The sequence below is a fragment of the Pongo abelii genome, chromosome Y (assembly GCF_028885655.2).
Source record: "Pongo abelii isolate AG06213 chromosome Y, NHGRI_mPonAbe1-v2.0_pri, whole genome shotgun sequence".
NCBI lineage: Eukaryota > Metazoa > Chordata > Mammalia > Primates > Hominidae > Pongo > Pongo abelii.
In genome coordinates this window covers 2,461,502-2,477,158 of record NC_072009.2, presented here as the reverse complement: position 1 = coordinate 2,477,158, position 15,657 = coordinate 2,461,502, and the positions used below count along the sequence as shown (strand labels likewise).

Below are 15,657 nucleotides of genomic sequence, written 5' to 3'. Positions count from 1 at the left end.
ATATGAGATGTGTCTTATGAATACAGCACATCGGATGGGTCTTGAGTCTTTATCCAATTTGCCAGTCTGTCTTTTAATTGAGACATTTAGCCCATTTACGTTTAAGGCTAATATTGTTATGTGTAAATTTGATCCTGGCATTATAATGCTTGCTGGTTATTTTGTCCATTAGTTGATGCGGTTTCTTCATATTGTTGATGGTCTTTACAACTGGCATGTTTTTGCAGGGGCTGGTACTGGTTGTTCCTTTCCATGTTTAGTGCTTCCTTTAGGAGCTCTGTAAGGCAGTTCTAATGGTGACAAAAATCAGCATTTGCTTGTCTGTAAAGGATTTTATTTCTCCTACACTTTTGAAGCTTACTTTGGCTGGATATGAAATTCTGGGTTGAAAATTCTTTTTTTTTTAAAGAATGTTGAATATTGGCTCCCACTCTCTTCTGGCTTGTAGGATTTCTGCAGAGAGATCTGCTGTTAGTCTGATGGGCTTCCCTTTGTGGGTAACCTGACCTTTCTCTCTGGCCGCCCTTAACATGTTTTCTTTCATTTCAACCTTGGTTAATCTGACAATTACATGTCTTGGGGTTGTTCTTCTCAGGGAATATCTTTGTGGTGTTCCCTGTATTTCCTGAATTTGAATGTTGGCCTGCCTTGCTAGGTTGGGGAAGTTCTTCTGGATAATATTCTGAAGAGTGTTTTCCAACTTGGTTCCATTCTCCCCCATCACTTTCAGGTACACCAATCAAATGTAGATTTGGCCTTTTCACATAGTCCCATATTTCTTGGAGGCTTTATTCATTCCTTTTTATTCTTTTTTCTATAATCTTGTCTTTTATCTTTATTTCATTAAGTTGATCTTCAATGTCTGACATCCTTTCTTCCTCTTGATTGATTCAGCTAGTGATACTTGTGTATGCTTCACAAAGTTCTTGTGCTGTGTTTTTCAGCTCCATCCAGTCATTTATGTTCTTCTCTAAACTGGTTATTCTAGCTAGCAGTTCCTCTAACCTTTTTTCAAGGTTTTTAGTTTCCTTGCATTGGGTCAGAACATGCTCCTTTAGTTCGGAGGAGTTTGTTATTACCCACCTTCTGAAACCTACTTCTGTCAATTCGTCAGACTCATTCTCCACCCATTTTTCTTCCCTTGGGGACGAGGAGTTGTGATCCTTTGCAGGAGAAGAGGCATTCTGCTTTTTGGAATTTTCAGCATTTTTGCGCTGGTTTCTCCCCATCTTTATGGATTTATCTACCTTTGGTCTTTGATGTTGGTGACCTTCTGATGGGGTCTCTGAATGGATGTGCTATTCCTTTCTGTTGGTTAGTTTTCCTTCTAACAGTCAGCCCCTCTGCTGCAGGTCTGCTGGAGTTTACTGGAGGTCCATTCCAGACCCTGTGTGCCTGGGTGTCACCAGCAGAGGCTGCAGAACAGCAGTGATTGCTGCCTGTTCTTTCCTCTGGAAGCTTCATTCTAGGGGGATACCCACCATCATACAGAGATGCCAATCAGAGCTCTCCTGTATGAGGTGTCTGTCAGCCCCTACTGGGAGAAGTCTGCTAGTCAGGATACACAGGGATCAGGGACCCACTTGAGGCGGTAGTCTGACCCTTAGCAGAGCTCAAATGCTGTGCTGGGAGATCCGCTGCTCTCTTCAGAGCCGACAGGCAGGGACATTTAAGTCTGTAGAAGCTGCCCACAGCTGCCCCTTCCCCCAGGTATTCTGTCCCAGGGTGATGGGGGTTTGGTCTATAAGCCCCTGACTGAGGTTGCTGCCTTTTCTTTAGAGATGCCGTGCCCAGAGAGAAGAAATCTAGAGAGGCAATCTGGCCACAGCAGCCTTGCTGTGAAAGCTTTTTATGGTTTGGATCTTCTGAGAACATCAAAGAAAAACTGACCTTGCCATCCACACTACAGCAAAACTTCAGGACCTTGAACTTTAGGTTTATCATCTCACAGCTGAGAAAGGTCCCTCCACACTCTTGGAACTGTACATCCATTGGAACCCTTAAGGTAAAACTAACCAGGGAGGTTTCTCCCCAGAAGAGTATGGTGTCTTTGATGTAAGCAACTTTTCTAAAGTTCACAGATTAAGACTTCTACTATCATAAAACTTATCTTTGAATATTTTATCTTGCTTATGCCTCTATGAACAATAGAAATGGAAAGGAGGTCTCTTATGTGCACTTATGGGGTGTACTTTTATTTGTGAATGTGTTTACAACCAGCCTTACACATGGATAACTTTATACTTTGGTGGATACAAGATAAAGGCCCAATGTCAGTAAGAAACTTTAATGGTACATACATTGCCTCATAATCAGTCAGAAACAAAATATTGGTTCATTCCTCTTAACCCACATCATGGGTTAAAGAGAACATTACCAGGAGGCCTTCACTCTTCTAGAAGGGCATCATTTGTTAGGTTTTTCTTCCGTGGTTTAAAATAGAAGAAGCAATGATTACAAATGTATGCTCATTATAGGCTCTATAGCAAATTCCACTGTAAAGGATGCAACAAATTTTAAATTCTCTTGTGGAGTTCACACGGAATTGGCTGAACACAGAAGTGTCTCTCCAGCTGCTGGTACTCATGGCCTATTGGAGAAATTCACTGGTAGAAGATTAATGAAGAGACTGCTTAGTTAAGTATGTAGGCTCTTTATCTAGCTTATCCTTTGATCTATTTAATCTTAAGCATTCTGGTTTGTGGGGACCTTAGGTAAAGAGCATACTCCAACTTCTTGGTATTATCCTCCCAATAGTCATGATAATACTCTCCCTGATGTGCTGTTGTTCTCTCAAAGGTTTTAGATGCTTGCCTGCAGCCATCTCTAGAATGTCGTATGGTCTCTCTTCAACTGCAATGACAAGAGCTGAAAGAAATCTGCAACCAGGCCGGGCGCGGTGGCTCACACCTGTAATCCCAGCACTTTGGGAGTCCATGGCGGGTGGATCATGAGGTCAGGAGTTCGAGACCAGCATGACCAACATTGTGAAACCCCGTCTCTACTACAAATACAAAAAAATTAGCCAGGCGTGTGGCACGCACATGTAATCCCAGCTACTCAGGAGACTAAGGCAGGAGAATCGCTTGAACTCGGGAGGTAGATGTTTCAATGAACCGAAATCACGCCACTACACTCCTGCCTGGGCGACAAGAGCAAGACTTCGTTTCAACAAAAAAAAAAAAAAAAGAAAAAGAAATCTGCAACATAACCTATGAATGATGTGCTGAGATGGGAAACCCAAAATGATGGTAAGTCAGAGTGGCACTAAGGCCGTTGTCTCACTATGGCAATCCAAAAATAGCAGTCACAGTCTAGGTCTTTCCAGAAACTAAATGTAGAGCCCCTGACAGAACACATTCCTCCTTATAGCACTGTAAGGCTGGAGAAGTGTCTGCTGCTGCTGCCATTGTTGCTGTTGTTCCATTTGCAACTTATCAGTCTGAAAGATGACAGCAAGAACCAGGATCATAAAGGAGGTAGTCCTAATTGACAAGGCTGCCGTGGAAAACCTATGCATTGTCTTAGCCACAAAGAGTGAAAGATCAAAAGTGGTTTCATCTGTGGAGCCATTTTATGTTATTTGATAGCATAAAATTAACATGAAATGAAAATGTAAAGCGATAGGTCGGCATGATGGCTCACACCTATAATCCCAGTGCTTTGAAAGACTAAGGCAAGAGGATTGCTTGAGCTCAGGAGTTTGAAGTTGCAGTGAGCTATGGACCTGCCATTGCACTCCAGCCTGGGTGACAGAGGAACATCCTGTTTTTAAAATAAAATAAAAAAATAAAAAACATAAATAAAATACAGATGACTTTTCAAGCAAAGGGTCTATTTGGGAAAATACAAGAATTTCAAAGCCAGGTGAAGTGGCTCATTCCTGTAATCCCAGCACTTTGGGAGGCAATGGCAGATCACATGAGACTAGAAGTTCGAAACCAGCCTGGCCAACGTGGCGAAACACCATCTCTACTAGAAGTATAAAAATCAGCCAGGCATGATGGCATGTGCCTATAATCCCAGCTACTCAGGTGGCTGAGTCAGGAGAATCGCTTGAACTTGGGAGGTGGAGGTTGCAGTGAGCTGAGATTGTGTCACTGCACTCCAGCCTGGGCAACAGAGCAAGACTCCATCTCAAAAACAATTACAAATACAAAATTACAGGGAAAGTTAACAGTTGGAAAAAGAAATAGCAGTAAAATATCTTTTAAAAAACAGACATATGAAATCTGTTTTTACATATTTATGTAAACTGTATTCACGGCTAGACAGCATTACGTGTGTGTGTGTGTGTGTGTGTGTGTGTGTGTGTGTGTGTGCGTTTCCTTTCCCTGTGTTTTTGGTGGGTTTAGTGTCATGTACACATACATTACCAAGCTCTGAGGTTCATACACACATATTCTTTCAGTATACTGAAACATATCAGAATATGGGTGATACATTTTTAATATCTACATTATTCATATTATCCTGAAAGCAGACCCCAGGTTCCTGGAGAAGAGAATGTATTAACTATCACCAACTTGCTGCAGTAACTGTTCCAGATCCCGTTTACCCCAATTCTCTCCTTTTCTGAGGAGAAGTGATGAAAGCTAGTTCCATATCACTCTACACAAACCATGGTCTGTGCTGTAGATGAGGAAACCAGAAATTTTGAAACTGACTTATGTACACATACACTCTGTCCATTTAATCTCCTTTGAGAAGGAGAGAAAGCTTTATACTCTCCAAACTAAATAGTTTCTTTTGGGGGACTGTCTCCATGGAGAAAAGGGGCATCTGAGGCTTAAAACTCCTGGAATGTCACCACAGTCTTAAGCTCCATCTACCTTCTTTTTTTTATTATTATTATACTTTAAGTTTTAGGGTACATGTGCACAATGTGCAGGTTAGTTACATACGTATACATGTGCCATGCTGGTGTGCTGCACCCATTAACTCATCATTTAGCATTAGGTATTTCTCCTAATGCTATCCCTCCCCCCTCCTCCACATCTACCTTCTGAAATGTAAAAATACTCCTTTAAAAGAGGTGAAATAGTCATAACCACTTATTCAGCAATCTTTTAAGATTGCTGAGCCTGTGCCACTGCACTCTAGCCTGGGCAACAGAGCAACACTCCATATCAAAAAAAATTACAAATACAAAATTATACAGGAAAGTAAACAGCTAGAAAAAGAAATAACAATAAAAACCTTTTAAAAAACAGACCATATATAAATCTTAGTTTTTACATGATTATGACTGTAAACTTTTACTGGTGTGCCTAATAAATCCATAAGCAAAAGAAGCAGTAGAGTGCTATGCATAACACTGACCTCTGATATTAACAACATGTGACAAAACCATAAGTAAATTTTGCCTATTCACCTTGTTAACACAAAGTGGTAGAATACAAACTTGGTTACTCTTAAAGGTTTTGAACTGAAAGAGATAAGATTAAATTTATTACTTTCTAAAATGCAACTGTATATTGTAGGACTTGTTATAACAAGCACAGATGGGGATTTTGTTTGTCTAAGAGCCAATTAAAATAACAGAAGAACTTACTTCTGATAATTTGTTTCCTTGCTTAAGTTCCATCAATAAATACAGTGTGAAATGTTCATTGATATTTTATTTACAAAATGTGAAGCTTGAAGAAATTACATAATCTGGGTCTTCCAAATTTATATTGAGACATAAAGTGATTCTCAATCACAGGGAACCATAACCATCTGATTGTTATCACTCCTGGAATATAATATGGCTTCCTCCTCTGCTCAAATAGTAGTGATTATCTTTTAGTGGCGTTTCCCAAACTCCCTGAGGTTGACTTAAAAGCAAAAACTTGACCAGGCACAGTGGCTAACACCTGTAATCCCAGCACTTTGGGAGGCCAAGGCAGGCAGATCATCTGAAGTCAGGAGTTTGAGACCAGACTGGCCAAGATGGTGAAACCCCGTCTCTACTAAAAATACAAAAAGTAGCCAGGCCTGGTGGTGCATGCCTATAATCCCAGCTACTTGGGAGGCTGAGGCTGGAGAATTGATTGAACCTGGGAGGCAGATGTTGCAGTGAGCCGAGATCACACCACTGTACTCCAGCCTGGGCAACAGATCAAGACCTGGTCTCAAGACAAAAACAAAAACAAAAACAAAACAAAACAAAAAACAAAAAACAAAAACTCTCCTCTCATCCTTTAGTACTTGGATCACCGTGGCACTATTCCATATGTTTAGAATCTAGGTGTTGGACTCTTCTATAAAGGAGTGGGGAAACATGCAGGACCTATTCATTTATGTATGGATCATCAGTGCCTGGTGCTTCTGTGAAAAAAAACAAGGAGTTACACACAGGAAAATACTTAGGAGGGTGTATACATTCTTGTGTTTGCTGTAATAAGTTACCACAAACTTGGTGGCAGACAACATAAAATGTATTTTCTCACAGTTCCACATGATAAAAAATTAACACATCAGTATCCCAGGGTGGAAATAAAGGTGTTGGCAGGACTATGCTCCTTTCAGAGGCTCTAGGAGAGAATCCATTCCATTTCTCTTTAGCATTTTGTGCTTGCTGCCATTCCTTGGCTGTGGCTGCATACTCCAGCCTTGGGTTATATCTTCACATCAGGTTCTCTATGTGTTTGTCTTATGTGAGTTCCCATGTCTCTTCTTTATAAGGAAAGTTACTGTGGCATCTACGGTCCACCTGAATATTCCAGGATGATCTCTCATCTCAAGGTTGTTCATCACATCTGCAAAGACCCACTGGCAATAAAAAAAATTATTGCAGTGACAAAGAGTAGAAAATTAACATCTTTGCAGGGCCTAGTTTTCAACCCATCTCACAAGATTTGACATAAAATTGCTGGATAATAAGGATGATCCAGTCAAAACCTTTAACATTATTTCAGAAATTCAGGGCTGGGGCAGTGGCTCATTGCTGTAATCCAAGCACTATAGGAGGCTGAGACGGATGGACCACTTGAGGTCCAGAGTTCAAGACAAGCATAGCAAACATGATGAAACATCATCTCTACAGAAAAAAAAATACAACAATTAGTCAGGTGTGGTGGCACATGCCTGTAGTTCCAACTACTCAGGAGGCTGAGGTGGAAGGATTGCTTGACCCAGGAGGCAGAAGTTGCAGTGAGTTGAGATCGTGACACTGCACTCCAGCCTGGGTGACAGAGCAAGACCCTGTCTCAAAAAAAAAAAAAAAAGCCAGCATATCTGAAAATATGCTTTAAATCACTAATCCTGATAATCAGGGAAACACAAGTTAAAACTACACTGAGATATCACCAACATGTTGGTGACGATGTGGAGGAAAGAAAACCCTTGTACACTCTTGGTGGGAATATAAATTAGTATAGCCACTTTGGAAAGCTGTATAGACATATCTCAATGAATTAAAAATAGAACCACAATATAATCCAGCTACCTCCTTCCTAGATATATCTCCAAAGGATAATGAAATTGACATGTTGAAGATCTGCAGTCTCATGTTCATTGCAGCATTATTCACAATATCCAAGATGCAGAATCAACCTAAGTGCTCATCAGCACATGAAGAAATGAAGAAAATACGGTATAAATGAACAGTGTAATACTATTTAACCTTGAAATAGAAAGAAATCTTTCCATTTGTGACATTGTATATGAACCCAAAGGGAGGTTATGTTAAGTGAAATAAGCGAGGCACAGAAATAGAAATACCACATGATATCACTTATGGGTAGAATCTGAAAAGTTTGAACTTATAGAAGTGGAGAGTAAAGGTGTAGTTACCAGGGGCTGGGAGAGATGGGTGGAAAGAAGAATGAGAAAGAGTTGGCCAAAGTTTTGGTAAGTCAGTGGAGATGAGTTTTACAGATCGATTGTATAATATGATGACTACAGTGAGTAACGCATATTTCAAAATTGCTAAAAATAATAGACTTTAAATGTGCTTACCTAATTAGCCTGATTTATACATTCAACATATATACATACAGCAAAAATGTCACAATATACCTCATGCTTGCATACAGTTTTTTTGCATTAATATTTTCAGTGTTTTTTTTTTTTTTTTTTTTTTTAGATGGAGTCTTGCTTTGTCACTCAGGCTGGAGTGCAATGGCATGATCTGGGCTCACTGTAACCTTTGCCTCCTGGGTTCAAGCAATCCTTCCACCTCAGCCTCCTGAGTAGCTGGGACTACAGGCATGTGCCAACACACCTGGTTAATTTTTGTGTTTTTAGTAGAGATGGCGTTTTACCATGTTGGCTAGGCCGGTCTCAAACTCCTGACCTCAAGTGATCCCCCAGTTTAGCCTCCCAAAGTGCTGGGATTACAGGCATAAGCCACCACACCAGGTCCTAGGTATTTTATTTTATTTGTGGCTGTCATAAATGGAATTACTGTTAGGCCTCTGAGCCCAGGTTAAGCCATCTTATCCCCTGTGACCTGCACGTATACACCCAGATGGCCTGAAGTAACTGAAGAATCACAGAAGAAGTGAAAATGGTCCTGTTACTGCCTTAACTGATGACATTACCTTGTGAAATTCCTTCTTCTGGCTCAGAAGCTCCCCCACTGGGCACCTTGTGTCCTCTGCCCCTGCCCACCAGAGAACAACCCCCTTTGACTGTAATTTTCCACTACCTACCCAAATCCTATAAAACAGCCTCATCCCTATCTCCCTTTGCTGACTCTCTTTTTGGACTCAGCCCGCCTGCACCCAGGTGAAATAAACAGCCTTGTTGCTCACACAAAGCTTGTTTGGTGGTCTCTTCACACAGATGCAAGTGAAATTTGGTGTGAAAATTACTTTCTTGGTTTTTGTTTTCTCAGATTTTTTGCTGTTGGAATGTAGAAATGCTACTGATTATTGTTTGTTGATTTCGTACCCTGCAGCTTTATTAAATTTGCTTATCAGTTGTAATAGTCTTTTGATATAGGTGTTAGTTTTTTCCAACTATAAGATTACATCATCTGCAAAGAAAAAAATTTGACTCCTTTCTTTTCAATTTGGATAGCCTTCATTATTTCTCTTGTCTGATTGTGCTAGTTAGGACCTCCAGTATGATGTTCAATAACAGTGATGAAAGTGGACATGTTTGTCTTGTCTTTCCTCCATCTTGTTTCAGATCTTAGAGAAAAGACTTTCAGTTTTTCCCTATCCAGTATGATACTAGTTGTGGGTCTGTAATATATGGCTTTTATTGTGTTGAGCTATGTTCCTTCCATACCAAGTTTTTTGATGGTTTTTGTCATAAAGAGATGGCATATTTTATCAAATACTTTTCAGCATCAATTGAAAAGATTGTATAATTTGGAGAGGGTTGTTTTTCACCTTGTTGGTAAGATGTATCACATTGATTGATTTGCATACATTGAACCATCCTTGCATCCCTTAGATAAATTACACTTGGACATGATGAACAATCTTTTAAATGTGTTGTTGAGTTAGGTTTTCTCTTCACAATTTTCAAGCATGAAATTGGTTATTAACTGTAGTCACCATGTTGTACAATAGATCTCTTAAACTTATTCCTCCTGCTTAACTTAAAAATTATGTGCTCTTTGATCGGCATTTCTCCAGTCCTCCCCACCAATAAGCCTCTGGTAACCAGTATTTTACTTTAAAATTTTAATTTTAAGACTAAAAATGTTGGTGGGGCACAGTGGCTCACACCTGTAATCCCAGCACTTTGGGAGGCTGAAGTGGGTGGATCACCTGAGATTGGGAGTTCGAGACCAGCCTGGCCAACATGGTGAAACCCCATCTCTACTAAACATACAAAAATTAGCTAGGCATGGTGGCAGGCACCTATATTCCCAGCTACTCAGGAGGCTGAGTCAGGAGAACCACTTGAACCCAGGAGGTGGAGGTTGTACCGAGCTGAGATTGTGCCACTGCACTCCAGCCTGGGTGACAGAGTGAGACTCCATCTCAAAAAAATAAAAAATAAAATAAAATACCTAGGAATAAACTTACTCAGAGAAGTAAAACACTTCTACAATGAGAATTATGAAACACTGATGCAGGAAATTAAAGAACACACACAGACAGACAAACACATACACATGGGCACACACACACACAAATGGAAAGGCATTCCATGTTCATGGATTAAAAGAATCCATTTGGTTAAAATATCCACACTACCCAAAGCAATCCACAGATTCAGTGAAATCCCTATCAAAATACTAATGACACTCTTCACAACAATAGAACAAAAATATTTCTTAAATTTGTATGAAACCACAAAAGACCCAGAATAGCCAAAGCCACTCTGAGCCAAAAGAACAAAACTAGAGGAATCACATAACTTGACTTGCAGTTATTCAGCAGAGCTATAGTAATCAAACAACGTGGTACTGGCATAAAAACAGACACATAGACCAATGGAACAGAATAGAGAACCAGAAATAAATCCATACGTCTACAGTGAACTCATTTTTGACAAAGATGTTAAGAACATACATTGGGGAAAGGAAAGTCTCTTTGATAAAAGTGCAGGGAAAACTGGATATTCATATGCATAAAAATTAAACTAGGCTCCTGTTTCTCACCATAAACAAAAATCAAATCAAAATGTATTGAAGACTTTAAGATCTCAAGCAATGAAACTACTAGAAGAAAACCTTGGGAAGCCTCTCTAGGGCATTGGTCTAGGGAAATATTTCTTGAGTAATACCAGGAATCAAAGGCAACTGAAGCAAAAATAGAAAAGTGGCATCACACGTAGTTAAAAAGCTTTTGCAGGCCAGGCACAGTGACTCACTCCTGCAATCCCAGCACTTTGGGAGGCAGAGGTGGGCGGATCATCTGAGGTCAGAAGTTTACAACCAGCCTGACCAACATGGAGAAACCCCCTCTCTACTAAAAATACTAAATTAGCTGGGTGTGGTGGCACATACCTGTAATCCCAGCTACTTGAGAGGCTGAGGCAGGAGAATCACTTGAATCCAGGAGGCAGACATTGCGGTGAGCCAACATTGCGCCATTGCACTCCAGCCTGGGCAACAGGAGCAAAACTCTGTCTCAAAAAGTAAATAAAAATAAAAAGCTTTTGCACAGCTAGAAGTCTGTGAAAGTCAGTTATATCAATTGGGGCATTCTTGTCACACCCATCACTCAGGACACATACTATTCTTTCTTTTTATTTATTTATTTATTTATTTTTTGAGACAGAGTTTTGCTGTTGTTGCCTAGGCTGGAGTGCAATGGCACAATCTCAGCTCACTGCAACCTCCGCCTCCTAGGTTCAAGCAATTCTTCTGCCTCAGCCTCCCAAGTAGCTGGGATTACAGGTATGCACCACCACACCCGGCTGATTTTGTATTTTTATTAGAGATGGGGTTTCTCCATGTTGGTCAGGCTGATCTCGATCACCCGACCTCAGGTGATTCGCCCACCTCAGCTTCCCAAGTGCTGGGATTACAGGCATAAGCCACCGCGCCCGGCCTATTATTTCTGCCTGCTGTAAGCAGAGTCCAGTTTTATGTAACAGCTGCTGAGACAACCTGCTGCTAATCTACCATGAATTCTACCCAACAGAATCAGTCACCAATCACAGCTCCCCCAAACTTTACTAGTGCCAGTGAACTTTCTTGAAGAAAATAATGTAACATTTTTCTCTCTCTCACTCTCTCTTTTAAATAAAATCTCTAACCTTCTGTTTCTTCCTCAAACTACCAAAGTTCACCTGGTCTGTGTCTATGCCCTAAATGGCAACTCTTTCTTCCCAAATACAGTGTTTTAATTTCAGAGAAGCTGAAATATTATATTCTCTCCATATCTCTATATTCTATTTGACCTTGACATGCTTTGTGTCAGAAACAGGATTCCAGAGCTGACTCACTTTGGAGAAAATTGCAGGCCCATACAACTATAATGTGAGAAACTGACACTGGGGCCCTTTGAGCTGCCCTACTTCTGCAGGTTGCCTCTTTTCTGCTTATAATTTTTCTATTCTAGCTTGATCTCACAGAATTCTAAAACTATTCTCAGTATTCTTATAAAATTAGGATTATTTATATAAGTTCAATTAAAATATTCTCTATACCAAAATACAATTGAAAACCTTTAGTTATATTTCCAAGACTGATTAAAATGTCACTGTTTTTGAGACAGAGGCTCATTCTGTCACCCAGACTGCAATACAGTGGTGTAATCTCAGTTCATTGTCATCTCCACCTCCTGAGTTCAAGTGATCCTCCCACCTCAGCCTCCCAAGTGGCTGGAATTATGGGCACCTGCCATCATGCCCAGCTAATTTTTGTATTTTTAGTAAAGACGGGATTTACCATGTTGACCAGTCTGGTCTCAAACTCCTGACACTCATGTAACTCATCCATCTCGGCCTCCCAAAATGCTGAGATTATACAAGTGTGAGTCACCACACATGACCTAAAATGTCATATTTAAATGATGTTTAAAATGTCATTTGAATTTGTTTTGAACTGAAGTCCCAACTTTGGTCAAATTCTGTTTTATTTGGACCTGGATAGAGAGGGGTCTTGCCCCTCAGTTTGGGAGATCTCTTGTTTGTGAGGACTCTTCTATTCCTGGTTGACTTCAGTCTTAAGGTCCAGGTGAAAGAACTGTTCCCTTTGGATTGAGTTTTTGTTAAAAAAAAAATTCCTTCTTTTCTTTTTTTTAGATGTTGTCTCTATCACTAGGCTGGAGTGCAGTGGTGCGATCTCGGCTCTCTGCCTCCCAGTTTCAAGTGATTCTCTTGCCTCAGCCTCCTGAGTAGCTGGGACTACAACTGTGAGCCACCATGCCCAGCTAATTTTTGTATTTTTTTTTTAGTGGAGACGGGGTTTCACCATGTTGGCCAGGATGGTCTCAATCTCCTAACCTCATGGTCCCCCTGCCTTGGCCTCCTCCCAAAGTGCTGGGATTACAGGCATGAGCCACAGTGCCCAGCCAATTCCTTTTTCTTTTTAGTTGGAGAGGACAGCTTATTGTCTTTCCTGGTAAGTACATAGTTTGTTTTCCATCTGTGCTTGCATTTAGTTGGCTTTTGTGTATATGGTATTAAGCCAGAGCACCCCCAAAATGGGTTCTCAAAGTTGAAAGGCAAAATATTTTCTGGGATTCCAACTGGAAACATATTCAAACACTAGAGAGGATATCAAATAGTCTATCATCCTTACAATTACACTAAAAGATGACACGTATAAAATTACACACTCCAAATAAGCAATGTGTATCAGCTAAACAACAACAGACAGCAAAAAGAAAGTGTTCAGAAACAGTAATAAAAAATTCCCCAACCAGAAATAACACTGGATTTGGCTGCGCACGGTGGCTCATGCCTGTAATCCCTGCACTTTGGGAGGCCGAGGCGGGTGGATCATGAGGTCAGGAGATTGAGAGCATCCTGGCTAACATGGTGAAACCCCGTCTCTACTAAAAATACAAAAAATTATCTGGCCTGGTGGCAGGCGCCTATAGTCCCAGCTACTGAGAAGCCTAAGGCAGGAGAATGGAGTGAATCCGGGAGGCGGAGCTTGCAGTGAGCCAAGATTGCACCACTGCACTCCAGCCTGGACAACAGAGTGAGACTCTGTCTCAAAAAGAAAAAAAAAAGAAATAGCCCTGGACCGAGAAATTTACAGCCAAATTCTACCAGGCATATAAAGAAGAGGTGGCAACAATTCTACTGAAACTATTCCATAAAACTGAAGAGGAGGGACTCCTCCCTAACTTATTCTGTGAAGTCAGCATCACTCTAATACTAAGGCCTGGCAGAGATGCAACAACAGCAAACACAACAAGAAAAACCTCAGACCAATATCCTTAGTGAACATAAATGCAAAAGTTCTCAGTGAAACATTGGCGAACCAAATTCAGCAGCACACGAAAAAGCTAATCTACCACAGTCAAGTAGGATTTATTCCTGAGAAGCAAGGTTGATTCAGCATATGCAAATGAACAAATGTGATTCATGCCATAAACAAGAAAAACCACATGATCATCTCAATAGATACTGAGAAGGCTTTTGATAACATTCAACATCCCTTCATAATAAAAATCATCAACAAACTAGGCACTGAAGGATCATATCTCAAAATAATGAGCCATACACGACAGACCCATAGCCAAAATTGTAATGAACAAGCAAAAGCTGGAAGGATTCCCCTTGAGCATCAGAAAAAGACAAGGATGCCCACTCTCACCATTCATTTGTCACATAGTACTGGAAGTCCTTGACAGAGTAGTTATGCAAGGGAAAGAAATGAAAGTCATCCAAATAAGAAGACAGGGAATCAAACTATCTCTGTATGCTGACGATACGATTTTATGCCTAGAGGCCACGTAGTCTCTGCTCAAAGGCTCCTAGATCTGATAAACAACTTCAGCAAACTTTCAGGATAAAAATCAGTGTACAAAAAGCAGCAGCATTTCTATACAGCAGTAACATCAAAGCTGACAGCCAAATCAAGAATGTAATTCCATTCACAATAGCCACAGAAAGAATAAAATACCTAAGAATACAGCTAACCAGGGAGATGAAAGTTCTCTACATGAGAATTACAAAACACTGCTCAGAGGAATCAGAGCAGACACAAACAAACGGAAAAATGTTCCAAGGTCATAGATAGGAAGAATTAATATCATTAAAATGACCATACTGCCCAAAACAATTTACACATTCAATGCTATACCTATTAAACTACCAATGACAATTTTCACAGCATTAGAAAAACAAATTATAAAATTTAATTCTAAAATTCATTTGGAATCAAAAAACAGCCTGAATAGTCAAAAGAATTCTAAGCAGAAAGAACAAAACTGGAGACATCATACAACTCAATGTCAAACTATACTATGAAACTGCAGTAACTAAAACAGCACGATACTGTGGAAAAAACCAGACATATAGACTAATGGAACAGGTTAGCAAACCCAGAAATAAAGTCATACGTCTACAATCATCTGATCTTCAACAAAACTGACAAAAATAGATAATAAGGAAAGATTTCCTATTCAATAAATGTTGCTGGAAAAACTGGCTAGCCAAAGGCAGAAGATTAAACCTGGATCTCAGCCAGACGCAGTGGTTCAGGCCTGTAATCCCAGCACTTTGAGAGGTTGAGGCAGGTGGATCACAAGTTCAGGAGATCGAGGCCATCCTGGCTAACATGGTGAAACTCCGTCTCTACTAAACATACAAAAAATTAGCCGGGTGTGGTGGTGGGCGTCTGTAGTCCCAGCTACTCGGGAGGCTGAGGCAGGAGAATGGCGTGAACCCGGGAGGCGGAGCTTGCAGTGAGCTGAGATTTCGCCACTGCACTCCAGCCAGGGCGACAGAATGAGACTCTGTCACAAACAAACAAACAAATAAACAAACTAGATCTCTTTTCATTTGCCATATGCAAAAGTTACCCTCAGATGGATTAAATGCTTAAATGTAAAACCTAAAACTATAAAGACCAGAGAAGAAAATCTAGGAAGCACCATTCTGGATATTGAACCAGGCACAGACTTCATGACGAGGACTTGAAAAACAATTGCAGCAAAACCAAAACTTGACAAGAAGGACCTAATTAAACTAAAGAGCTTCTCCCCAACAAAATAACCTATAGTAGGGTAAACAGAGAACCTACAGAATAGGAGTAAATATTTGCAAACTATGCGTCTGTCAAAGGGGTAATATCCAGAATCT

General features: G+C 40.4%; 1 protein-coding gene across 1 annotated transcript in view; it reads right to left on the bottom strand.

Moving 5' to 3' along the window:
• The window catches only part of XG (Xg glycoprotein (Xg blood group)), a 113,455-nt gene that overhangs the window by 33,545 nt on the left and 64,253 nt on the right, over positions 1–15,657 (bottom strand). The window contains exons 6-7 of the mRNA XM_063721460.1: positions 10,898–11,016; positions 5,375–7,546 (exon numbers count right to left, since the gene is read on the bottom strand). The gene's annotated coding sequence lies outside the window, so the exon portion shown is untranslated. The remainder of the gene's footprint in view (positions 1–5,374; positions 7,547–10,897; positions 11,017–15,657) is intronic.